The sequence below is a fragment of the Pteropus alecto genome, unplaced genomic scaffold, assembly GCF_000325575.1.
Source record: "Pteropus alecto unplaced genomic scaffold, ASM32557v1 scaffold231, whole genome shotgun sequence".
Classification (NCBI taxonomy): Eukaryota; Metazoa; Chordata; class Mammalia; order Chiroptera; family Pteropodidae; genus Pteropus; species Pteropus alecto.
In genome coordinates, this window is record NW_006431805.1 from 282,626 (window position 1) to 310,027 (window position 27,402).

General features: G+C 33.4%; 1 protein-coding gene across 2 annotated transcripts in view; it reads left to right on the forward strand.

Moving 5' to 3' along the window:
* The window catches only part of DACH2 (dachshund family transcription factor 2), a 688,009-nt gene that overhangs the window by 230,886 nt on the left and 429,721 nt on the right, over nt 1-27,402 (forward strand). The gene's annotated exons all lie outside the window — the stretch shown is intronic.

The window sequence follows — 27,402 nt, forward strand, 5'->3', positions numbered from 1 at the left end:
AAAACTTATTTTTAACATCTGGCTTAGTTAATATAGAATTTCCATACCAGACAAGAACATGCAGCATATTGTTTTAATTTCTATTAACTTCCCTATTCATTTTTTTTGAAAAATATATCAAAATCTTTAAAAATCTAGACTTGTCTAGACACTCATGTATCAATATTATGAGAGCTGGTCCCTGAACTTGTTATTTTTATTAATGTATTTTATCATTTGAAGATAATATTTAGTGGTAATCCTCCTCTTCTATAAAAATGAAAGATAGATTGGAGAATTAAAAGCTAAATATGTAGCTATAGCTCCATTAATCCAGGGACAGATCTACCTTGCTTTCCATTATATCCTTAGCACCTGGCATGGCACATTGCATATAGAAGTTGTTAATTATACAAATAAAGGCCATATTAGATAGTCTCTGAATTTGTTTTTTATAAAATTGTAAATTTTGTAGACTTGAGAAAATGCACAGGAGACATTTATACTTTTTTCTGATGAATACAAAAATTGGGATGTTAACAAAACCATATAAACGGAGCAAATATTCTCTTTCTGTGAATTCAGTTTCACTTGGCCCTATTATTTTCTTGTACCCATTGAATTTCCCCACTCTCCACCATGCTTTCTATATATTGTGTCTACTAAGATTCAGGAAAGCGAAATCTTATTTTGATTTGAGAAAATAAAAACACACTTGGAGTATTGAAAAAGACTGATTTCAAATGTAACCTACAGGTGTTTTGAAGGATTAAAGTTCTAATTTTTAATACTATAATTGAAAAAAAAAAAGATAAGGCTCTTAAAGGCCCTCACATTGTTAATGAAATGACTGTTCTGAAGCTGACTTCTAAATAGACTCTGTTTCTTTTCTAAAACATAGAACTTTTAGAATTTAATAAAGATCAATCAGATAAAAATAAACAACTTATAGAGAGGAAAATGAGAATTTTCTTTGTATGAGTACTGCAATAGAATGCAGAATTTTCTCAAACAGACTTTTATAGAATCCATCTCATTTCAATGAATGATAATGACAGAGTCCTTTCAATTTATGCAACATTGTGGCAAGATTTGAGTAAATGTTTGTAGAAGACAACTGGGCATGAAGGTCTAATCCTAGAGCCAACTAAATGCTTATTTTTGTACCAGTAACATTTCATTGAAAGATTATCTTTTCCTGATTCACCTCTAACAATGAAATATGAAAGGCCAAGGACCACGAAAAGCATTCTTCTCTCACTCCTCTTGATCTTTCAGATCTACTCCCACATAGAATATGCAATGTGTCCATGTAATTCAAAAGCTATCCTTCTATTCCATGGAATAGTTATGAGACATGCTAAGACTAACTTTATATGATGCTGAACTTATAAAATTGTTGAAAATATGGCCTGCTTTTTACTACATAGTAGTCTTAGCTCATGGTCCTATTTAAATTATCAGCCACTGTGCATGTTCTATATAAGCATTAACTCTGTTGTAAGTGACTTATTGTTTGCTGCCTTGAAGTTGTTTAAATTTTATCTATTGATTTGGTTGAGGAAATCTCTTCTGCTCTTTAGGCTTGAGAGTGAATAATCTAGGCATGGCAATCATATATTGTGATTTTTTATGGGCTTATAGTTTCTCCAAGGAGAGACAAGAAGCTGCAGAAAGCAAAATTACATTCCTTTCATGATGGTTTTTATGAGTTAAAAGTGCGTTGCCAGCCTTACGTAAATTTTGTGTGCCTGGAAAAATTAGGGTCATTATTATTTAGCCAAATTGGTTTTATTGAATTATTTAAGGATGAGATAATAGGTTTTGTAACACTCAGAATATTTTTGAAAGCAAATTGAGAAAAGAGGTGAATACAAAAAATGAAACAAATGGTGCCTCGTTTATAAGATTGCGTTCACATGTACTTAATCACCAAGAAGTTTTTTATAATACATAGTCGGCAATTATAGGGAATAATAATGTAAGCTTTTGAAGATTTGAATCCAACTGATAACATGAAAGATCAGACATAGAATATGAATGTGATGATTGGCATAAGTAGTATAGCGATAGAAATTATAGAATTATTTAAATGCATGAGTCTGAATGCCATACACAAAGCGACCCAGCTCCTCTGTTATAACACCATTACATCACCATAGAATTATAACAATAATGAAAAGCAACATAATAACAGTGTGATGAGAATAATACCAGGGGCCATTTGTACAGTTTCTTAGAATTTAAGGATCTGAATGATTAGATTATTTGCTTAAGACTAGTTGTATAATGTACCACAAGGAGACAGCAGCTGTTTTGAATTTTGCATGTCATCCCTTTGACTTTACACTCTTGTTTAAACAGCTCATAAAGCTGAACTTGGAAAGGTACCGTTGATTACTTGTGGTAAATCTTCTCGGATGACACTGGGACAAACGGGTTTGGATTAACAAGGAATTTTCCATATTTACTTTGAGTTTTTATGGTCTTGGAGAAAAAAATTATTTGTTCTTTCTGGATTGTCAAGTCTATAATAAAAAAGGAAGTTTTAAGGTCCAGCGAAAATTCATTTTAGCAACAAAAAAAATCTATTTGCTACTTTTATTTGGATTGACAAGCATGCCCAGAATATACTTTGGCTGCCACTGAAACATTCTTCATCAGAGAAATCTCCAAAAGTCCCCAAAGTCAGCTGAAATGTTAAATAACTTATAATATCAGAATCTTGGGAAAGTTTGAGCAACAATAAACAAACTGGGTTTTTGTTTTCCATTTGGTTTATTTTGTAGGTACAAAAAGGATTCAGTGAGTATTTATATCTTCCTATGACATTGTGTACTGCTACAGTTTTGAACATATTAGAGTAGAATATTAAATAAATGCTAGCAAATGAGCTCAGAGTTCTATTTTCCCTGGTACTGACAGTAATCCTCTCTGACAAAAGGGAGTTTCTGCCATTAGTAAAAGCTATTATGTAGTTCTCTCCACAGCCTATAGCACACATTGAGAAAGTTTGGATGGATCAGAAATATTGGACTGAGAAAAAATGCCATTTATCTGAAGCTTAGAAGAACAATCAGGTGTTCCAAAAGTCTCAGGCAAATATATATTTTTTCAGCCTTATTGAGATATAATTGACATATAACACTGTGTAAGTTTAAGGTGTACAATATGACTATTTGTTACACATATATATTGGGAAATATTTACCACAATAAGGTTAGTTAACACATTCTTCACTTCACATAATTACTGCATTGTTGTTGTTATGGTGAGAACATTAAAGGTTGACTCTCATAGCATTTTCCAAGTATACAACACAGTATTGTTAACTATAGTCACCATGCTATATATTACATCTTTGGAACTTCATATTATAACTAAAAGTTTGCACACTTTGACCAACATTTCCCCATTTCTCTAATCCATCAGCCCTTGGCACTCACTTTTCTCCTCTTTGTTTTTATGTGTCCAATGTTTTTAGATTCCACATATAAGTGAGGTCCTATGATATTTCTTTTTCTGACTTGTTTCACAGTACGATCCAGGCAAGTACCTTGATTAGCAGACATTTTAGTTGTTGTGCCCAACTGACACATAACAATATACACTGGAGCCTCAAAATGATACATCTCACTTATGGAATGAAATTCGGTGTAAGGCAGGTCTGTTTTTCTCCAGCCTGTGGGTTTATTATTATAAGTATCTAAAGAACCTATTGCAAAATTCCTTCCATCTGGAGTTTTATTTTTAGATTGACAGAATTTTATACTTGCATGGCCAGATGAAAGTTGTACTCTAATTAAAAGTTGTTTGTTGAATTTAAATTACATTATGACAATGAAACTGTTAAGGCTACAGGATATAATTCTGTCATCAGAGAATTGGAGATTAGTAAAATCATACTTAGAAGAAGTATGATGGTTAAGTACGTGGACCTGAGCCAGAATATGGAGACTAACCCTATATTCATCATTTGCTAGCTACATGATCCTGGACAAGTTGTTTAAACTTTTTTTCAGTTTCCTAACCTGTAAAACAGGAATGATGATGATAATGATAATAGTACCTACCTCTGAGGCAGTATTAAAAATTAAATGAGTAATTATTTGTAACATTTTTAGGACAATGCCTGGTACACAGGAAAAATATACGTAAGTGTCTGTTAAATATGTACATAAAATAGGAGGAAGGAATAATTTCAGGTGTCATCCATGAGATTATAGATTATTTCCTGTAATGGTATCTAGAAAAGGCTTGCTTGATTAAGCCCATATGGTTAAATATGTCAAGCTCACATATAATATAATGATTTATTTGATGAAACTTACTAGGTGCTTCAGACTTATCCAGATTAAGTCTTTTGGTATGTGCAACCAAAATAATGTAAATTTTAAAGAAAAAGAACAGATAATTCTCAATAATTTAGGGGCTGTTTACGACATTTCTTTTTTTTCCTTTCATTCACCTTCTATATACCAGGCAGTATGCTAGGCATGTAGAACATTCACTAGAGCATAGGTAGAGAAATAAAAGGAGATGAAGCTCCATGTTTCAAGTTATTGGTAGCTTTGATAGATAGTTTGGCTGGAGTAATCATTTAGGCTGCAACTGTGGTAACAAATGCATGGCTTAATTTTACTTTTTGTGTTTTTATTTTAGAATTCTATAGCTAGATAGTTAAAGCATTCTGTAAAATTAAGCTAGAAAGTTAACCCTTTATTTAATTTCTTAATGGTGGCAGGTTATCAGGTATTTACTGTACTAAGAAAGAAGAACAAGAAATGAAGGAAAACTATCAGGAGTTTATTGTATTTAACAAAATGTGAGCAATGTAGAAAAATATCATATACATTCTTGGGTTAAATTTTTGTAAGAACAGTTGTGTGAATGATGCAGTGCTCATGGAAGGTAATTTGCAGCATCAAGCCTTTATTAATTATGACGTGCTATGCAGGATGTAATTCTTTATTGCATTTGGTGTAGTAGTCAAAATCTTACCTGCATGAGAAAAAAAATTATATCTTTTAATATGCAGAATTTGATTCATTAGCTTTTAACAATTTTATGTACATGAAAGCTACTTTAAAATTTTTGCCTCCTTATATACATGCAAACAATTTAATGCTTACTCTTTAAACTGTATCTTTCAAAATTTAAGCTAATTTCTTCACTTATCACATCCTGATTGGTTACTATATAATATTTTCTCAATCTCTCCCAAAATAAAAAGTAATTATTTATCTTGATGGTTCACTTATCCATCGTGGTATAATTATTTAACTCTGTGATTCAACTAAAAGTACAGAAAGATATTTTTTTAAATGTCAACTCATTTTGTAATCTGACAAGATTGAAGTATAGTTGCACACAACCCTAAACTATCTACAGTGTATACGACCAGGTTCCATTTTGCCTTTGTCATATGTGTCCATAGAAGTCTCTCCCTCCCACTATTTTTTTTCTTGAATTCTCTTCAAATAGTATTTGGTAAAAATGACACTATTTGTCAGTGAAGGCTAAATTAATGGAGTGAGTAAACAAGTTGTAACTCATAATCTCATAATTAGTATACATCTCTAAAAAACACCTAACATCTTGATTCTAGCCTCTATTGTGACAATTATTTTTCATATTAGTCAAGGGTTTTCAACATTGAGGTTTTCAAATTTTGATTAAATATATTAAATAGAAGGTTCTTTCAGAAATGATCTGCAGCTTATATTGAAAATCTCTGTATTTCCAAGCTTATATTAATTTGAAAATTTTAATCTATTTGTTCATTAGCAAAAACATATTAAAAACGAAAATACTAAAATTTAAATTTGATTTGAATCAGAGCAAATGTGGCTAACAAATATGATTTATTCAATAGTAAATTCTCAGAAACATATGAAATATGGCTTCGAAAAACTCCCATCTGCTCTTTTTGCTTTGGAATCCCCAAATAGGGATTATTTTGTATTACTTCTACAAAGAAAATTTGTATTATTTCTAAAGGCTTAGGATCCTGTAGCAGTGTACATAAATGAGTTTGCATTTAGTAGAATGTTAGATCGTATCCTCTACTTTCAGAAAAATGATTAGAAATGACATGATGAGATTCTTAAAGCAGTTCAACTTCCCTTTTGACAAATAAATGACCCTCTGAATATATAAAATAACGTTAAATGGGTTATGTTTGTGTTTCAACAAGGAGTTAGTGATCTAAAGTAGTGAAATATGTGTTTCCACTCAATTTGTATCATTCATTTACAAACATCTTTATTACATAATAATTTATAAGAAAATTGACTGATTTTCAACTGAATATGATATACTACTACATATATTTCAGAATATCTTAATATGTATATATTCTGTAATTGCCCTGAGTGAGGTCTGTGTTCATTAATCAACACTTTATTAGTTTACAATTCATTATGAAATATCAGCTGACCTTTGGATTATAGCCTTTTCACTGAGCTATGCCCTAATCCTGAAATTTCTATTGATGTACCTGTAAAATTTTAAAAGTTATGCTCATAAGAAAAAATATATCAATGACTTTTAATTCAAGGACATAACTGGAACCCTTCAGTAGTGTTCTACATTTTGCCATAATCAGTCAACTCTTTGTTTTTTTATCTTGTTCAAGACAATATCCCTGAAGCAAAGTGGAACTGAGACCAGATGCATTTCCCCCAGGTGCCTGAGGGTTTTTTTAAATAGAGAAAACATAGGTATGAATAGAACACATATAGTTTTCTTCCTTAGCCTGTTAATACGATGGAATACATTAATTGACTTTTAAAAGTTGAACCAGTCTTGCTTACCTGAAATAAATCTTACTCGATCTTGGTGTAAAATTCTTTTTATATATTGTTGGATTTCTTATGCTAATATTTTGTTAAGGATATTTGCATCAATGATTATGAGAGATTTAGTCCATAGTTTCCTGTAATGCTTTTGCTTGATTCTGATGTTATGGAAATGCTAGCCCCTTAAAAATGAATTAGGAAGTACTTCCTTTGTTTCTATCCTCTGAAAGAAATTCTAGACAATTGTTATAATTTCTTCCTTCAATACTTGGTAGAATTCACCAGTAAACCTGTCTCAGCCTGATATTTTCTGTTTTGAAAGTTTATTAATTATTGATCAATTAAAAAAACATTATATTAAAATAATCTATTTTTTCTTATAAGATTTTTGGCAGGCTATGTTTTTTTAAAGAATTGGCCCATGAGACATAGAGTTCTGGTCAAGATGGCAGAGTAGGCAAATTCTGTGCTTGCCTCCTCTCATGGCCACATCAACATTATAACTAAACTACAGAATAACCATCACAGAATCACCTGCAATTCAGCTGAACAGAAGTCTTACAACTAAGGACATACAGAGTGGGCCACCTCAAGACTAGTAGGAGAGACAGAAACTCAGAACGGGCTGGTTTCACACTCATGTATGGCGGTTAAAAATCAAGAGGGATAACTTGGCTGCAGAATTCCCCCATGAGGAGCAAGAGTTCCCAGCCCCACACCAGGCTTCCCATCCCAGGGTTTCAGTGCCAGCAGGAGATGTCCCCACAACTCCTGACTGTGAAAACCAGCAAGGAGTGTGGTTGAGATTTTCTGGAGTAACACGCATTCCTCTTAAAAAGCCTGCATGCAAACTTACTCACTGACAGACTAAGGACTCCCTTGCTTTGAGCTCCAGCAAAGAGGCAGTAGCTTAAAAGGTGCCAGGGAAATCTGGGGAGGAATTGAGTTGTCTGGCTTTGGGGTGAGAGCTGTCGGGAAGGCCTTCTCCCAGACAGAAATGCTGGCAGAATTCATTTTTTCTTTACTGAGCTCTCTCTGTTCCTGGCTGCAGATGTAGGTGGGAGCCATATCTGAGTCTTCTTCAGCCTGGCAAACATTGGTTGTGCCACCCTGATGACTCCCTGAGACCTTGTCCCCTGTAAATTGCAGGCCCTCCCAAATCACATCCAATGGCTCTTCCATACAGATTGCTTGTCTTGGTTCATGTTGTGGACTTTCCTAATACCTCTCAAAGGTTCAAGCAAACAAGCAGCATCTGGCCTCTTCATGATGTGTACCTTTTGTTGAGCAGCCTCAAGCTCTGCATTAGCAGCAGCCAACTTCAGTTCACAGCTTGGCCTTTCCAGGCACATCCATGCCCAGTGCAGGTGGCAGCCATCTGCGGATTTCTTGGTGGCTCATGTCAGGTGGCACGAGTCAGGGTACAGGCTGCAGCTGAACTTGGCCAGAGGCAGGGCCCCACCAGGAAGCCATGACATTCATGATGAATGGTTGGCTTCAGTCTAAGCCAGAGCACCACCTGGGGTCACATCTGAGGATGACACACTCAAAGGGCAGACAAGGCAGGCACTAGAGCCCTGCTAAAGCGAATCCTGCTCCGTAGGATCAGCCGCTATACAACAGCGCCTCCACTAGTCAGAGCCAGTCATCATAATCAATGAGACCAAGGGTCAATTCATCTCACTGACATGCAAACAGCAACAAAAGCTGAACTACAACAGTAGGGCACACACAAAAGGCACACCTGGAGCACCTGGCTCAGGTAATGTGGGAGACTTTGCCACTGGGCCCCACAGAACACCTACTACATATGTCCACTCTATTAAGACAAGGAGACATAACAGTTCTATCTAATACGTGGAAACAATCTGTGGGAGGCAGCTAAAATGGTGAGACAAAGACATTTTCCAAATGAAAGAGCAAAACAAAACTCCAGAAAAAGAACTAAACAAAATGGAGACAAGTAATTTACCAGACGCAGAGTTCAAAATACTGGTTATAAAGATACTCAGTGAACTTAGGGGAAGATTAGATGAACTCAGTGAGAAATTTATGAAAGAAATTAAAAAACATAAAAATAGAGATTAAAAAAAAACATAAAAAAGAACCAGCCAGAAATGAAGAATACATTAGAGGGAATCAACAGTACATTAGATGAAGCAGAGGCTCGAATCGGCATTTTAGAAGATAAGGTAGCAAAAAACACCCAATCATAACAACAATAAGAAAAGTAAATCAAACAAAATGAAGATAATTTAAGTGGACTCTGAGACAACATCAAGTATACCAACATTTGCATCATAGGGATACCAGAAGGAGAAGAAAGAGCAAAGACTTGGAAATCCATTTGAAGAAATAATGATGTAAAACTTCCCTAACCTAGGGAAGGAAATAGACATACAAGCCCAAGAAGCATGGAGAGTCCCAAACAAGATGAACGCATAGGCCCACACCAAGACACATCATAATTAAAGTGCTAAAAGTTAAAGACAAAGAGGGAATCTTAAAAACAGCAAGAGAAAAGCATCTGGTTACCTACAAGGATGCTCCCATCAGACTGTCAGCTGATTCCTCAACAGAAACTTTGCAGGTCAGAAGGGATTAGAACAAAATATTGAAAATGATGAAAAGCAAGGACCTACAACCAAGATTACTCTATTCAGCAAAGCTATCATTTAAAATCGAAGGACAGATACAGAGCTTTCCAGACAAGAAAAAGCAAAAGTTCATCACTACCAAATCAGAATTACAAGAAATGTTTGGAACCTCTTGGAGAAGAAGATGAAAATAAAAGATAAAAATATGAATAATAAAATGACAATAGCTATATATCTATTAACAATTACTTTAAATGTAAATGGATTAAATGTTCCAATCAAAAGACATATAAGTGGATAAGAAAATAAACCCTTATATATACTGCCTACAAGAGACATTTCAGATTGAAAAACACACAAAGTGAAAGTAACAGGATGGAAAAAGATATTTCATGAAAATGGAAAGCAAAAAAAAATATATATCTGGGCAGCAATACATAGACAAAATAGACTTTAAAACAAAGGCTGTTACAAGAGGCAAGGATCCAGTGACTCTGTATTTGTCTGAAGTAACTGAAAACACTACTTTGAAGTGACATGTGCATCCACATATTCATTACCACATTATTTACAATAGCCAAGATATGGAGGCAACCTGGGTGTCCATCAGTGAATGAGTGGACAAAAAAGAGGTGGTACGTGTATACAGTGGAATACTGCTCAGCCATAAAACAGTGTGAAATCTTGCCATCTGTAATAACATAGATGTACCTATAGGGTATTGTGCTGAGTGGAGTAAGTCAGACAGAGAAAGACAAATGCTACATGATTTCACTAGTACGTGGTATCTTAAAAAACAAAATTAACAAATAAACAAACATACAGAAAACATTTTCGTGGTTGCTATATGGGAAGGTTGTTGGGGATCAGTGAAAAAGGAATGGCTTAAGAAGTACAAATTGGTAGTTACAAAATAGTCATGTGGATATATAGCATAAGGAATATAGTCAATAATATTTTAATAACTGTGTATGGTGTCAGATGGGTACTAGATTTATCACTATGATCACTTCGTAAGTTATATAAATGTCTAATCACTATGTTCATCCATTTCATACAGATTATCAAGTTCGTGGGTATAGAATTGTTCATAATATGCTTTTATTATCCTTTTAATATTCATGAGATTTGTAGTGATGTCCTCTCTTTCATTTCTGAGATTAGTAATTTGTGTCTTCTCTCTTTTTTCTTAGTTTGCCTTGTTAGATGATTTTCAATTTTACTGAATTTTTTACAAGAGCTAAACTTTGGATTTTGTTGATTTTTGTATTGATTTTCTCTTTTCAATTTTTACTCCACTTATCTGAACACTTTATTTGCTGCATCTTACAAATTTTGTTAAATCATATTTTCATTTTCATTTAGTTAAACATATATTTAATTTCTCTGGAGAGTACTTTGACACCTGTTATTTGGTAGTGTGTTGTTTAATCTCCAAGTATGTTGGAATTTTTCATTTATCTTCCCATTATTGATTTCTACTTTAAATCCATTATGGTCTGAGAGCTGACACTGTATGATTTCTCTTCTTTTAAATTCGTTAAGTTGTATTTTATGGCCGAGTGTGATCTACCTTTGTGAATGTTCCATACAAGCTTGAGAACAATGTGTGTTCTGCTGTTGTTGAATTAGTCTATTGATGTCACATATCCAGTTGATTGATAATGTTGAATTCAACTATGTCTTCACTGATTTTTTGCCTGATGGATCTGTCCATTTCTCATAGAGGGATGTTGATGTCCATGAATATAATAGTGTGTTCATTTATTTCTCCTTATAGCTTTCACTTTTTGCCTCACATATTTTGATGCTCTGTTGTTAGGTGCATACACATTAAGTATTGTTATGTGTTCTTGGATAATTGACCCTTTTATCATTATGTAATGGCCCTCTTTATACGTAATAATCTTCACTGTTATCAAATCTGCTCTGTCTGAAATTAATGAAGCTACTTCAGATTTCTTTTCATTTTTGTGTTTTTTTAACCTTTGTTAAAGTTCTCACTGAATTCATCTACACTTCCTCTAGTTCACTGAGCATCTTTATAACCAGTGTTTTGAATTCTATATCTGTTAGATTGCTTGACTCCATTATTCCTGGATCTCTGTTCTGTTCTCTCATATGGTTTCTGCTTCTTTGTCTTCCTATTTTGGCTGCCTTTCTGTGTCTGTTTCTATGTACTAAGCAAAGCTCCTAAATCTCTTGGTCTTATTAGCATAGCTTTGTGTAGTAGGTGTCCAGAAGCACAGTCCTGAGAGGGGTCCAGCAGCAAACCAAGTTTAGCTCCAATCTGTGTCCCTCCAGGGCTACCTATTAAGATTCAGCAAGCAATTCACAGACGCTGTGATTATAGTTGCCTCAAGAAACCCCACCAGAAAACAAGGTCAGCTGTCACCAGTGTGACAGCAAGTTGCACAGGATTCACCAAGGACAAAACTGGATGTGGCTTGGGTAGGGCCCTGAGTTGGGGGAGATGGAGTTTCGTGAAATTTCTGGGCGGAGTGACCCGTATTATCCAGTGTGATGAAGTCTCAGCTATGACAGTGCTGCTTCCAAAAACTGGGAGCGGAGAGGGCTCACCAGAGGAACAATGCATACCTCCAGGCCTTCTGCCTGGGAGAAAGCCTTGCCTCTGGCCCTTGCTTCGACAATTCAGTGTCCCCCTGTAAGTCTCTGGTGACTCTTGAGCAGCTGTTCTGGTGTTGGTGCTCAGAATGAGTAGGTCCATCACCTCGAAACTCTGGTTGCAGACATGGCCCCTTTAAGAGGAATGTCTGTGCTACCGGCTGCTGCTGCACACTCCTCCACTTGGGACCGAGCAACCTTGCATCCTCTCCCCATCCTACCTCCTCCTGTTTCAGGTTGATTTTTATTTTTCTCCCTAGTTGTAGGGTTCGTTCATCTAGAATCTTGGCGATTCTGCTTGCTGTTTGCTCCGTGTTTCTGTCACAACTTTGATGTAGTTGTAAGAGCAGATGAACAAAGCCTCTATCATCTACATCATTTTGACTTCTCCCTGGATTTATTTTTCTTATTGCTGTTACGATTGGGTGTTTTCTGCTACCTTATCTTCTAAATATTGTTGATTCCCTCTAACGTATTCTTAATTTTAGTTATTGTATTCTTCATTTCTGACTGGTTCTTTTTTATATTTTCTATGTCCATTTTTATGTTTCCTATCTGTTTTGTTGACGTTTTCACTGAGATCATTGAGCATCCTTATAACTAGTGTTTTGAACTATACATCTGATAGATTTCTTTCCTTCATTTAGTTTAATTTTTTATTTTAATGGAGTTTTTTTTTTTTCCATACGGGACTTGTTTCTTTGCTGATTTTGACTGCCTGCTTGTGTTTGTTTCTATATATTAGGTAGGGTTGCTATATTTCTCAGTCTTAGTAGAGTGGCTTTATGTAGTATGTGTTCTGTGGTATAGTCTCCTTGGTCACCTGAGCTGGGTGGTGTAAGTGTATCACTTGTGTCGCTTGTGTGTGTCTTACTATTGTAGTTAAGCCTTGATTGTTGCTTGCATGTCAATGGCAGGGATTGACCCTCAGGCTGATATGTTGTGAGGGCTGGCCATGCCCACAGTGGAGGAGCCGTTGTGCAGACAATGACCCTACAGAGAAGGAATCACTTGAGGAGAGTCTGGTTCCTGCCAAGTCTTTCCTTTGGGTATGTCATTTATTGAGGTGGTTGTTTGGTGATCTAGTATTGTCAGAAGTTAGCCACTGGGCATGTTGTTTCTGGGTCCTTTTGGCAGGGGCTTTGTTCCAGGGCAAGATCAGCTACTGCCTGTGGCCTACCTGGGGCTATTTGGTATGAGCTATGAAGTGATTTGCAGGTGATTGCCACTTGTGCTGCATTTGAAGTTGCCCAGGATAGGGTAAGCTGCAAACAGCATGATTGCTGCTAGTGCCAGTTTTGGATTGTTTAACAAAGGTATAGTGCATGCCAAGGCCAGATGCTGTTTGTTTGGGCTTGTGAACCTTTGAGAGGGTTTAGGAAAGTTTGAAAAATGAGCCAAGATGGGTTATTTTTATGGAAAAGCCAGTGGAAGTGGCTTGGGTGGGTCCAAAAGTTGTGTAGGGTAGGGTCTCAGGGAATCACCAAGGTTGGGTGATCAGTGTCAGTTAGGTTGATTAGACTCAGATATGGGACCTACCTGTGTGTGCAAGCTAGTTGGTGCAAGGGCTCAACAAAAGAACAATGACTTCTGCCAGCACTTTGGGAGAAAGCTGCCCCTTTAAGCCTTCTCCCTGAAGCCAAGCAATTAAGTTCCTCCCTATATCCTTGGCACCTTTAAAGCTGCTAACCCAGTGCTGGAGCTCAGAGTGAGTCCTTCAGCAAATATGTTTGTGCACGGTCCCTATAAGAATGATACCTATGAGTCCAGCAGCCCTTTATCTCAATCCCTTAATCTAACTCAACCTCAATCTCCACTGTTTTTCACAGGTAGCCGTTATGGGGACTTCTCTTCCCATCGCTGGAAACTTGGGCTGGGGAGCCAAGTGTGAAACTGGGATCCCTTGCTTCTTCAGAGGGATGATGTTAGCTGAGATATTGCTCTCGATTTTTAACTGTCAGAGTTGGGTGTGGTACCAGCCCATCTCCATGTATCTGGTCCTCTTACCAGTCTCGAGGTGGTTTCTTCTGTATGTCCTTATTTACAAGACTTCTGTTTGGCTAGACGTCACAGGATTCTAAATGATAGTTGTTTCGTAGTTTAGTTGTATTTTGGATGTGGTCATGGGAGGAGACAAGCCCAGCATTTTTTTACTCTTCTATCATGAACAGAAGCTATCTATCTATTTACTGTTAATCTACATGTGACTTAATATTTAAAGTGGATTTATTGTAGACGACATATAGTTTGGTGTTGCTATTTGATCCACTTTGACTATCTCTGCTTTTTAATTGGTATATGTTAGACCACTGGCATTGAAAGTGATTATTAATATAGTTGGATTAATACCTACCATGTTTGTTACTGTTTTCTGTTTGTAGTCCCTATCATTTGTTCCTAATTTTGTTTTCCACCCTTCTCTCCTCTCTGATTTTAATTGACTATTTTACATCACTCTATTTTCTCTCTTGCACTTCAATTATACTTTTTTAAACCTTTTTTTTTTTAAGATGTTGTCCTAGTGTATTCCATAAACATTTACAAGTAATTCAACTCTACTTTCATATAACATTATACCATTTCACAGGTAAGGCAATTACCTTATAATAACAAAATATTTCTAATTTTTTCTACTGTCCCTTGTATCATTGCTGTCATTCATTTCAATTATGTATAAGATATAATTCTTGAATATATTATTATTATTTTGAACAAACTGTTATCTGCTAGATAAATTAGGAATAAGACAAATTAAGGTTTTTACTTTACGTTCAATTATCCTTTCTTTAATGCTCATCTTTTCCTTGTGTAAATTGAATTTTTGACTTATATCATTTTCCTTCTCTCTGGATAACTTATTTTAACATGTTTTGTGAGGCAAGTCTACTGGCAACAAATTCTCTCAGTTTTTGTAAGAAAGTCTATTTCTCCTTTACTTTTGAAGGACAATTTTGCAGAATACAGAATTCTAAGTTGGTGGATTTTTTTCTTTCAATATTTCAAATATTTCACTTGACTTTCTTTTTTCTTTCATGGTTTCTGAGGAACAGTCAGATGTAACCCTTATCTTTGCCGTTCTATAGGTAAATTTTTATTTAATTTGACTCTTATCTTGATTTTTTTCTTTCTTTTTGATTTTGTGCAGTTTGAATATGATATGCCTAGGTATAGTCTAATGTAGTTATAATATCACTATCTTCTGCTTCTCTATACTTATGAAATAGAATATAACGGTGAGGGTTTAAGAATTGTGTAAATAATTTTGTCAGAATGCAGCCTTAAGTTTATGGCAAAAGGAGGAGGGAATAGGTTGAGTGGATCATCTCAGAAGCCTGTGGTACTCAAGGAATTATGGATCAAGAGGACATATTATAATTCTGTGAGTAACCACAATGTTAGAGATCAGAGTACTACATGCCCTGTTATCTCATCCAGACCGAGAGGAAAGATTATGAGGTGTGACCTTTATAGTAATAACTGTGTTTAGTTATGACTAATTGAGAGCAGCTAGGCATTCAGGGGCAAGGTCACCCACATGCAAGCATCTTACCAAAAAATTTATCTTATATTCTTGTGTAAATTTAAATGTAATGGCTACCTAAACACAACCTACTAAATTTATGTTTATTTATTAATTAAAACTATTTATTGATCACATGTGCTAGGTTTTGTTCTAGGCACAAAAATGTTATAATGAAGAAAACAAAATGAGAATTACATTATAGTTGAGGGAGATAGAGGATAAAAAAATAAATTATAATTTATATAAGTGTTTTGAGGAAAAATAAGGCAGAGAAAACAAATAAAAATGATTTGGGGATTTTTTTCAGTTGGGATGGTCAAGGAAGGCTTTTATGGTGGCATTTGAGCTTATATAACATGATGGGTATGAAACCAAAATATTGGGTAAGAATGTTTCAGGCAAAGATAGCAGAAAATGCAAAGATTCTGAAGTTGACTTTTAAGGCCTAGGCTGGAGAGTAAAGGGTGAAATTTGTCTAGCTATTGGTTTGAGGGATGGCAGATCCTAAAATTGGATTGTCCCTGGCAATACTTACAAATATGTCTAAGAAATATAAAACAACACAGTAGTTAGGTTAAAATAAAATACCTCACTTTATTTAGTAACTATATTTTAGTCAATTTTAGATTGTTCTGGGAAATTTGATTGGCAAAGTACATGAAAGACAAATTTTGCTTTTGACTCTTTCTTGCTCATTGTTCGTTTCATTGTCATAGAGTCTAAACTTGTAATTGAACCATCCAATCTTTACTTACTTTATTGATATTTTATAGTTTGTGCTCTTTTTGTACTATATTCTACATAATTATGTTTTCATTAAAAAGCTAAATATTGAGAAAAGCTCCAATTTAAAAAGAATTCTTCAATTTGATTTTCATGATAGGAATTGTAGATCTTTAAGATTAGATTAAGACTCTGGTAGTAATGTGAAAAAGTAACATGCAATCTGGAAATAAAGGTACTCAGGCTGATAGAATGTGATTAATGAAAGAGATAATGAACTGAAGAAATATAGCAACAGAAGACACTTGTCTTGGTTGTAGTCATTTTTTTTAATGTAAGCTTTAGAATACAATTTTATTCTTAAGGGAAAATTAATAGTAAGTCATCTTAGAACTTCTGATAGTAAAGATATGGTCATGGAATAATACAACATTTTGGTTTTCAATGAATATTCACTTTGTATAAATAGAAGATATTTATAATTAGTTTTGTGTTCAAGTGTGTGCCAGAGAATTTACAACAGAAAGATCCAGATATAGTATAATTGGAAAAAAGTATACAAATTTTTTTTAAGTTAAAGGTTTAAGCATGTGAGGCAAAATTTACCATAGAGAGGCATTGCTTATGGTGTAGGGCTTAAACTATTTTAAAATAAAAGAAATGAGGGATGTGTTTAATTATAAATAATTAGTTTCAAATCATGCAAACATTCCAACAATAAACATTTTTTCACCTCAGACATGAAAATAGTATGCTATTTTGTTCTTCGATTGTGATATAACACGTTTTACCCAAGTAAAACTGATTTACATATGAAGCTTAAGTTATAAATTAAAAGAGATATTTATAGAAGTTGTACGAAATTTAAACACCATTAGAATGCATTGGATGCTTTTTGATTAAAATATAAAATGGTTAATTATACTTTTGCAAGAAATGTTTCTTTAAAATGTTTTCTGAGAGAATACTTTCAGTTGTTTTAAAAACAACTTTTGAATATACACTACGTACCTAGCATCATGCTGTAGTTTTCATATATTTGCTAATTCAGATTCATGAGGATTCAAAAGTATTTTACTAACTTCTAAGTTTGTGTGACAAACTAACATAGCATGCAAATATATTTTACTGACCTTAAACTTAGCAAATTTAACTTGTAAATATTAAAGATAATTAAAATGCCCTGGTTCGTTCTTTGTTGTCTTTGCTTTCTTAGATAATGTTTAGCTTTACTTAGGAAATGAGAGGCCCCTAAATTTCAGGTTACCGAACTGAATGATTAGAATGGTAATAGTTTTGTAATGAAAAGAGCTTTGACGTGATAGTAAGTGTGCAAACCTGGTGCTATTAAGTAGAGTGCTTAGCATTTCTATTCCTAAAGTTAAGTTCCTTTGATCAAATTCTCTTTGATAAAATAAAAATGTCATTAACAGAATCTCGTATTTATTTTTATGAGACTATAAGAAGCTATCTTTGTATTATATTACTAATATCCTCTTTACTGACTGTTTAACTACTATGGAATTGTCCAGTGATTCTCAAGATGTGTTTTTACAACTAAACTGATATTCAAGCCTTAATTTGAAAGTCAAGTTTGCTCCCTCTTCAGTTAATAACTCAAAAACGTGACCCTTGATTTCATAATGAACGAAGAGTTGGTTACTTAAAAGTAAAAGAATCAAAAGCTGAAAATCTCAGCTTGCTATCATCTAAATAAAACATGATAGAGATCATTGTGGTTTCTTAAAGAAAGAAAGTTAAGGAAAAGGTATTTTGATACTAAAAGGTGGAACAATAATTTAGTAACTATTATCAAAGGAGAAATGTGGCCTTTGAAATAGAAAAAGGTTTTCGTGAGTTATCTCTATATAGAACACCATTTTATTACTATAAGATTACTAAATTTCAATTGTTATGTGTAGACAAATTGTAAATTGTTATGTTTAAAATATATTTTTTTCTGGGCTTCATGTGCTCTAACCATCTGTAGAGTTGAATTCTATTATAGTATAACTCATTTTTAAAACATATATTTGATTATACTACAGTTCAAATCTCATCTTAGAAACATAACAATAATTTCCTTTATATTGAATAAGTATTATGTACTTAACCTATACAAGATATAGTACTAAGCACTACTTTCCTTGGGTTCTAGCATGTATAGTTTGCTCTTTTAAGTATTAGAATCTAAAAGTTTTTTTTATAATAACTTTATTGAGACATAATTTACACACCTTAACAGTCTAAAAGTTTTTGATTATAAACTATTCACTACTAGAATGTATTCTTGTTTTACGGGCAACAAAACTCAGTGATCTGAAAGATTTAAAATTTTTCCTGAGAACTTAGAGCAAGGGAAATAGCTTAGATCTGTCAACAAGCAGAGCATTAAGCAAGGAAACTTTATAAGGGGGACTACAACTGAGCCTCAGTTTGGAAAATTATATTCTAAATTAGTACTTTTCAACAAATTCAAATATAAAATGAATAAAGGAGATCCATGTTAACAAAATATTTATTGCCTATTCTCCCACTGCAGCGAGATATATAATTGCAAACATAATTGTAATATGACCTTTTTATTACATGCCTTGCATAAATTGTTGGAAACTGAGTGACCCTTTACAAGTCTAATATAAAGTAACATCCATTTTAATATAAAACAAACAAACAACCAAACTAGTCGGGTGTTTAAGGCAGCTGCTAGGTTAAAATTGAATTAAATGGTTTTATATTGTAATTATTTGTGTTAAAAAATTTATGAGTCTTCTGTAGCCTGTTAGTAACTCTCTTTCACTTGAATACCTCAATAATGTGTGAGGAATTTGTGTCACCTTTGTCGTCATATACCATCCAATTCAGGATATAAGAACTTACATATATGAGGGAAACATTTGTTTACATGAGTGGATTAGACTCATTTATGTAATTGTTCTTTAGTAAATAAACTCTGAATGCTGTTAACTTACATGTAATGTTTCTTAAAATGAGATCAATGCACAACCTTTAAATCCAAGTAGTATTGAATCGGTGGTGGTGGTGGGGTTCTCCTTCCCTTTTCTATCTCTAATGTTTGGAGGAAGAAAAATGTTATGCAAATACAAGTGTGAGAGAAAGAGATTTTTTCCCTTATTGCTAGTAAAGCTTAATGGTGTTTTAGAAGTGATATTACACCTCAGAAAAAGGGTAATGCATCTTTAAAAGCTAAACTACATCTTCTTTACTTTTATCAAATTCTCTATAAATCTTTCATGACAGTTTATTTAACAACGTGTCATTGAAACTGTATAGATGATTGATGTGACCCATGTAAGATCAACATGAAATGTTTGTAAATGTCAGCAAAATGTGACCATCTAAAAGCATATAAGGATGGAGTTTCTGTGAATGTGAAAAACAAACAGAAAAATGTTTATCTTATACTTTGCTTTCTGGTATGCAATTATAAATTCATAGAAGAAGTATTGTATTTGATTTTCCTTGGAGTTCATGCCATCAGAGGTCTAATTTGCTTTTGACATTTACTCTTTCAAAGCTTTGGTCTCTTATTCATTGGATATGTTTTTTCTATCACCTATGGAAAAATAATATAGACATAGGACTTCTTAGAAAAAAGATAATTGTTCTGGAAAGTATTAGCAGAACCTTGACCAAATACTTTATGTACAAATTATAGGAATCAATTAACATAGAAATGTCATTGAAGAGTTCTCTTCTATGCATGTAGACAAAAAAGCACTGTTGATTTTCCATTTAATTGAAAACATTAATGATGTAAAAACAAATGTAATAAGAGAATAAAAGAGGAGGAAAAATAACAGATTAAACTATAAATATATAAGAAGAGTATCTCAGTAGGTCACTCTGAATTGAATTGTTTCTTTCTATTTCTATTCAATATGTTTTTATATAAAACAAGTATTATCCTTAGAATAGAGCGATTCCTTCCTTGGAGGTGATGTTTTGGTTGTTATATTTTTGCATTACATTGACACAAAAGCAGAATAAATAGAGTGGTATCAATGCAGATAATGAATAGGAAATGGATAGTAGAGAATACAAAATTGAAATTTGAAAATTAGTTGGCATCATGAGATTTTCCCATTAAATGTGAACATTTTTGCAGAAGGGGGATTGTACATATATTGTTCATCTAATTAATACATTCTTCACTTCTTTTTGCAAATAATTGCACAAGTCCATAATTACCATGAAAAATTACAGAGTTTCTATTCATCATTATAAGCTGTTTCCTATCATAATAGTATATATATATACATATTTTTGCATAGTATATATTTTGAAATTGTCTTTGGATGTCTTGCTCATTCTGTGGAGCTCATAGGAATGCTTAGTAATGGTACAGCAAAGCCATAAGTAACTGAAAAACAACTACTTTAAATCCTCAAGTAAACAAATTTCTATGAGAAGTTGTACTTAGCTTTGAGGAAGACATGGCAAGATAAGACAATTCAAAATGTATCTTGGGATAAGTACACATCTCATTTCAAAGTTATTTGCTCTCTGTATCTCTAGTATGGCACAATGATTAGCTATGTCCAGAGTGATGATCTTGAGCTATAGCAAGATCTCTGGTCATCTGAGAAAGATCCCATTTTATTTATAAACTTGTACTTAAAAAATTAGGAAATCGTTCTAGCATATTTTGAAAAGATATTAAACCACTGCACTATAAGCATAATTAAAATTGTAATTTTTGACCACATACTGATGGAAAAACTCTATGATAGACCCTAACCATAAATCTTATTCCCTGAACAATTTTATTAATTATTAACTTTGAAAAACATATTAACTATCTTTCAGCCTATTATACATGAACAGTTATATTTTCATGTATATGATAATGTTAAAAAACTGTACTTAACATTGTAGGAGTATAGGTAGTCATAGAATTAACTCTTGCCTGCCTCTTGGTGAATCTAGTTGGAAAAATAATTCATGTATTAACGTATTGATTACCTAAATAAAAGGTAAGAAGTACAAATGTCTAAGAGAGGTATAGATAAAGATCAGTGATAGCAGATAGAGGGGCCATAGAAGGATGAATAGCTTTTGGCTGCTAAGAATAAGATGGCTTACAATGAATAAAAATGCCTGGAAGTCAAAGTCTCTTAAAAATAAATGTATATTATTAAGAAGAAAACAGAACTGAACTCAATATTACACTTTTTCTTGACTTCTAAATTTCTACAAATAGAATTCAAAACTAAATAATTTTTATAAATTTATATTGCTGTTTTTCTCTGTAAGAAAGAATTTAGGTTGTTTTTCTCAGGGGTTTTCCATGACAATATCTGATTTTTTACTGTAGTGAAAAATATAAAACTTGAATTATTGTACAACTTTAAATTTAGAGAGAGAGAGCGAGAGAGAGAGCGCGCGCGCGAGAGAGAGAGAGAGAGAGAGAGAGAGAGAGAACAAAATATTTGATAATGTCATAAAGTTCCACTAAATCAAAATCCACAAATGGGGATTTTCGTATACTTGGAACTATTCTATTCTTTCAAGAAAAGGAGTAATGAGAGATATTTGCATGGGTATCCATGTTCAAAAAAGAGTGAGCTATATTTGCCTCCTTTGCAAACCTTCTATCTTGATACTGCTTGAGATACTTGCATGTTCCCAGCAGCTCAGTTTTGAAAGGAGACTGGGATGTCCATTAGGTCATGTTTCGGTTTTAAACTTGTGACATTCCTAAATATTGGAGTTCATATCCAGATATCATAGCGTATGACAGATACCTACAGGCCCTTTGAAGTAAGGGGCACAAGATCCAATGAAATTGTCCATAATTTTGATAATCTGGAAGAGATGTGTACATAATATTATGAAATATCAAGTTAATGCCTTACAACTTCCATGCCCTTACTTGGTTCCTATTGGTTTTTAAAAGATGGTTTGAAGTATTTATTACCTCAGAAAGAGTTTCCCTCTTTTAATATGACTAGAAGGTGTGCTTTAGATATGTTTTTTCAAGGTTTTTCAAAATGGATGATCTGAAGAGTTTTGCAGTTGAGACTCTCTGTATAATAAAATACAAATATGAGATAATGTACTTGCTTTCATATATATCATTAATTTCCTATACCATAACCCTGAATGTTAACCATAAAGACCTTGAGAAATTCATTTTATTTTGCCAATTTTGGAGGAGTTCAAGACTATGTGGTTACTCAAAGTTTTACAATATAAATGTAAATCTAACATTGCAGATGAAGGTAGTAGGCTACATGGTTAAATTTTTGGATGGTAGAAGTGGGAGAGGTATCTAATAGTGATAGAATATGGTTGGTGAGCCTTTTTAAAGCTCATACAGCTATTGTCATATGTTATTTTTTACATGTTGGGGGAACTGGCTTTGAATACTTAATTTTGTAATTTAGAAAATATTCTAAGGGTAAAATCATGTTGCGAGAAAAAATGATGCTGTACTCTTCTTTTTACCTAAGTATCTTATTGTTTCTTGTTATCAGCAACCAGAAGTGATTAGCAAATTCCACTTCTGCTAAGAATGAAAGGTGTGTTCTCTCTATACAGTATTATGTCATCTGCAAATAATAACAGTTTTACTTCTTTCTTTCCAATTTAGATGCCTTTTATTTCTCTTTCTTGTCTGATTGCTGTGGTTAGGACTTCTGATACTATGTTGAATAAAAGTGGTGAAAGTGAACATCCTTGTCTTCTTCCTGATCTTAGGGAGAACACTTTTAGCTTTTCTTCATTGAGTATGATGTTAGCTGTGGTTTTGTCATATATCACCTTTAGTATGTTGAGGTATGTTTTCTCTATTTCCACTTTGCTGAGAGTTTTTATCATAAATGGATAATGGATTTTGTGGAGCACATTTTCTGCATCTATTGATATGATCATATGATTTTTATCCTTCATTTTGCTTATGCAGTGCATTATGTTAATTGATTTGTGGACATTGAACCAAACTTGCATCCCAAGAATAAATCCCAATTGATATCATAATAAATCCAGCAATCACCTGACACCATACAATGCTTTTACAATATTATTGGCTGTATTCCTATGCTGTACATTATACCCCCATGACTTACTTGTTTTATACCTGTGTATTTGAACCTTATTTCTCTTCACCTTCCCCCCGCTTTTAAAAAAATTTTAATTACAATTGGCATTCAACATTTTTTTTTATATTGGTTTCAGGTGTATGGCATACTGTTTAGACATTTATAAAGTTTAGGAAGTGATTCCCCTGACTAGTCTATTACCCACCTGACACTATATATAGTTATTACCATATTTTTGACTATATTCCCTATGCTTCACTTTAAATCTCTGTGACTATTTTGTAACTACCAATTTGTACTTAATCTCTTTACCTTTCTCACTCCGTCCCCACAACCCTCCTCCCATCTGGCAGCCATCAGCTTGTTTTCTGCATCTATGAGTCTGTTTTTTGTTGTTTGTTCATTTATTTTGTTTTGTTTTTTGTTTTTAGATTCCACATATAAGTGAGATTATATGGCATTTGCCTTTCTCTGTCTGACTTATTGCACTAACTTATCTGACTTATTGCATGATAGATGGACCTTCTAGGATGGACCTAGAAGGTCCATCTATGATGTCACGAATGGTAAGATTCCATTCTTTTAATATGGCTGAGTAATATTCTATTATATATATACCACCTCTTCTTTATCCAGTTGTCTATTGATGGACACTTAAGTTGCTTCCATATCTTGACTACTGTAAGTAATGCTGCAATGAATATACAGGTGCATATTTTTTTTCAAATTGATGTTTTAGGTTTCTTTTTAAACTTTATTCATTTAAATTAGTTTCAAATATACAGCACATTGGTTAGACATCTACATAGTTCATAAAACTATCCTCCCAATTGCTTCCTCCCTCTCCTGGCCCTACACCTAGCCAACATATTAATGCTAACTGCATTCCCTATGCCGTGCTCCCCATCCCCTTGACCATCTATCAACTACAAATTTTTAGGTTTCTTCAGAGAAATACCCAGAAGTGGAATTTCTGAGTAATAAGGTAGTTCTATTTTTAATATTTTGAGTAACCTCCATGTTTTCCATAGTGGCTGTACCAATTTACAATCCCACCAGCTGTGCCTGAGGGTTCCCTTTTCTCCATATTCTCGCAATGACTTGTTCTTTGATTTATTGATGATGGCCATTCTGACAAGTGTGAGGTGATAGCTCATTGTGGCTTTAATTTATGTTTCCCTGGTGATTACTGATGTCGAGCATGTTTTCATTATGTCTATTGGCCATCTGTATGTTCTCTTTGGAGAAATGTCCATTCAGGTCCTCTGCCCAGTTTTTAATTGGATAGTTAGGTTTTTTTGGTGTTAGGTTGTATGAGTTCTTTATAAACTTATGTATTAAACTTTTGTTGAATATATCATTTCTTTAGATGTCAGAGAGTACATCTTCTCAGCATGTGAAAGGCTTATATACAAAGTCCAACAAAACATAAAAGAAAAACAATTATAATGTAATGCTGTCTAATATGTTAGAAATTAAAGACTTGCCTCTTTATTTAGCTTATTTAGTGATTTTGGAAGAAAAGAGTAAGAACAAAGTTATAAGGACCAGCAGTTGGAAGAAGACCTATTTTAATGTCCTCCATTTTAACCCCCAGTTCCCAAGGGGCCTTACAAAGATAACATTATTGGTAAAGGGGATATGACAATAAATTTTTAGGGCATTGCCTATAGAAAATTGAAGTGGAATAAATAATCAAGTCATTCAATAAAAAACAGCCACTGTGGAAAACAGTATGGAGGTTTCTCAAAAAATTAAAAATTGATATATCTTTTGAGACAGCAATTGTATTTCTGGGTATTTATCCAAGGAAAACCAAAACAATAATTCATAGAGATCTATGCACCCCTATGTTCATGGCAGCACAGTTTACAATTGCCAGTATATGGAAGCAACCTAAATGCCTATCAACAGTTGATTGAATAAAGAAGTTATAGTTCATATATACAATGGAATATTACTCAGCCATTAAAAAAATGAAGTCCTACCATTTGCAACAACATGGATGGACCTAGAGGTTATTATGCTGAGTGAAATAAGTCAGACAGAGAAAGGTAGATACCATATGATTTCACTTATATGCGGAATCTAAGGAACAAAAGAACAAACTAATCAAAAACAGACTCACAAATATAGAGGCTAATCTGGTGACGGCCAGAGGGGAGGGGAGTTAGGGGGCTGAGAGAATGGGGTGAAGAGTTAAAGAAGTACAAATCAGTAGTAAATAGATGGTAATGGGGATAAGGAGAAGAGGATAGAGAATGCAATTAACATTAATGTAATGGCTAGGAGGAGAGCTAGAGGAGAGAAAGAACAATTAGGGGGATCATTTTATTAACTATATAAATGTCTAACCAATGTATTGTATGTTTGAAACTAATAATAAAATAAAATAAAGAGTTTACCATGTGCCATGCATTCTACTAGGCTCTGCTGATATTGAGATGTGTGTATACATATCATTTGCATGTATGAGTGTGTTTGTGTGTAAAGTTTCCAAATTCTATTAGATTTATAGTGAATGCTAATGGATAGACAATATTAATAAATTAAATAAATATTTGCCATATTAAATTGAGTGGATTGAGATTGTTATTGCTTTAATATCCAACTGTGAGAATGAGTACTTAACAATATATGTTTTCTACCTAAACTCTGTCTCTTTCTATAGTGACAGATGCTCTCAGTAAGTCAGAGACTTCATTGATATTCTGCTACGGCACTGTTAATTTTATTTTGATTGAAACAGGGTTTTGGACAGCAAAATTGATGGGTTTTTACAGTGCAACTGTTACAAAAAGTAGTAAAAAGTCTTCATATTTAAGTGTGCCTGGGGCAAGAATTATGACCTTTCTTAAAGTTATAATTTAGAAAATACTCTGCTTGTTGTGCTTCTTTTAGAACACTATGGATTAACAATCTATGTATTTAAGCACATTTACTCTCTATATTTTGATAGACATACCTCTTGTCATTTTCAATGATCTCCTTACCTTAATAACATATAATAGAAGTTCACAATGGACAGAGCATTTATCTTTCTTGTTAGGTGATGCCCACATAACAGAATTTGCACAGCCAGTCATATTTAATATAATAATGCCATCAGATTCTTGAAGACAAAGATCATATTGTATATTTATTGCATAAGTTAATTTTAGAACAGTTTTCTTAGATATAAATATAAAGAGGAAATAAAATGACGATTAATACAGTGTAGAAGGATGTTATGCTTAATTTAAAATACACATTTTATGTCAGAATATATTTTTGTATGGTGCTATAATTTAGTCATTGGCCTAACTCTTTACTATTATCTAAAATAAAGATTTGAACTCAACCAAATTATTATCTAAAAAGTCATAAGCCTTACAAATTTTTGGATACAACCCTCCAAATTATTATCATTATTTTTACTAAATCACAAGCTTAGCTAAAGATTTTTTAACCCAATGATGCCATTAGAACTGGGATTGAATATATAGATTTTCTATAACTATTGAACTAGAACAATACCAGTATATCAAAATGTTCATTCAGTTCACACATTCCTAGCATAAAATATTTTTATATTATTCGTATCTTTAAGATGTTTGAAAATAAACTTAGAACATGGAAAACATTGTGAGTTTTGCCACCTTAATATTTTATTTAGGGTGAATGTTTGAGACTCATTTTTTCCTTTTTACTTCTGGCTTACAATAACTTTTAATTCATTAGTTAGTTTTAATTAATGTTTAGAATAATAAGTAACTTAGAATAGATTGATCTATATCTGATAAAATGACAGTCTTTTTATTTATATTTAGAGCAGTTTTATTTATTAACAAACTTGAATTCCCCTTGATTTGAATTCTGCTATGATTTTTCACCTAGGAAACATTTTCTTCCCTTTATGGAATTAGAAATTTACCACACTAAGCATAAGAAATGAAGAACTGTTTTCTAATCATTCATTAAGACATTATTCAATATTAGTGTTGTGTGCCTCTGGAAAAAAGAAATGTTATGGGAAGTGTAGTGTTTAACACTGTTTTTTTTCTTGAGAGGGGAGAATTATGTCTGTCTCAAAGAGAGACAGTTGGCAGGCA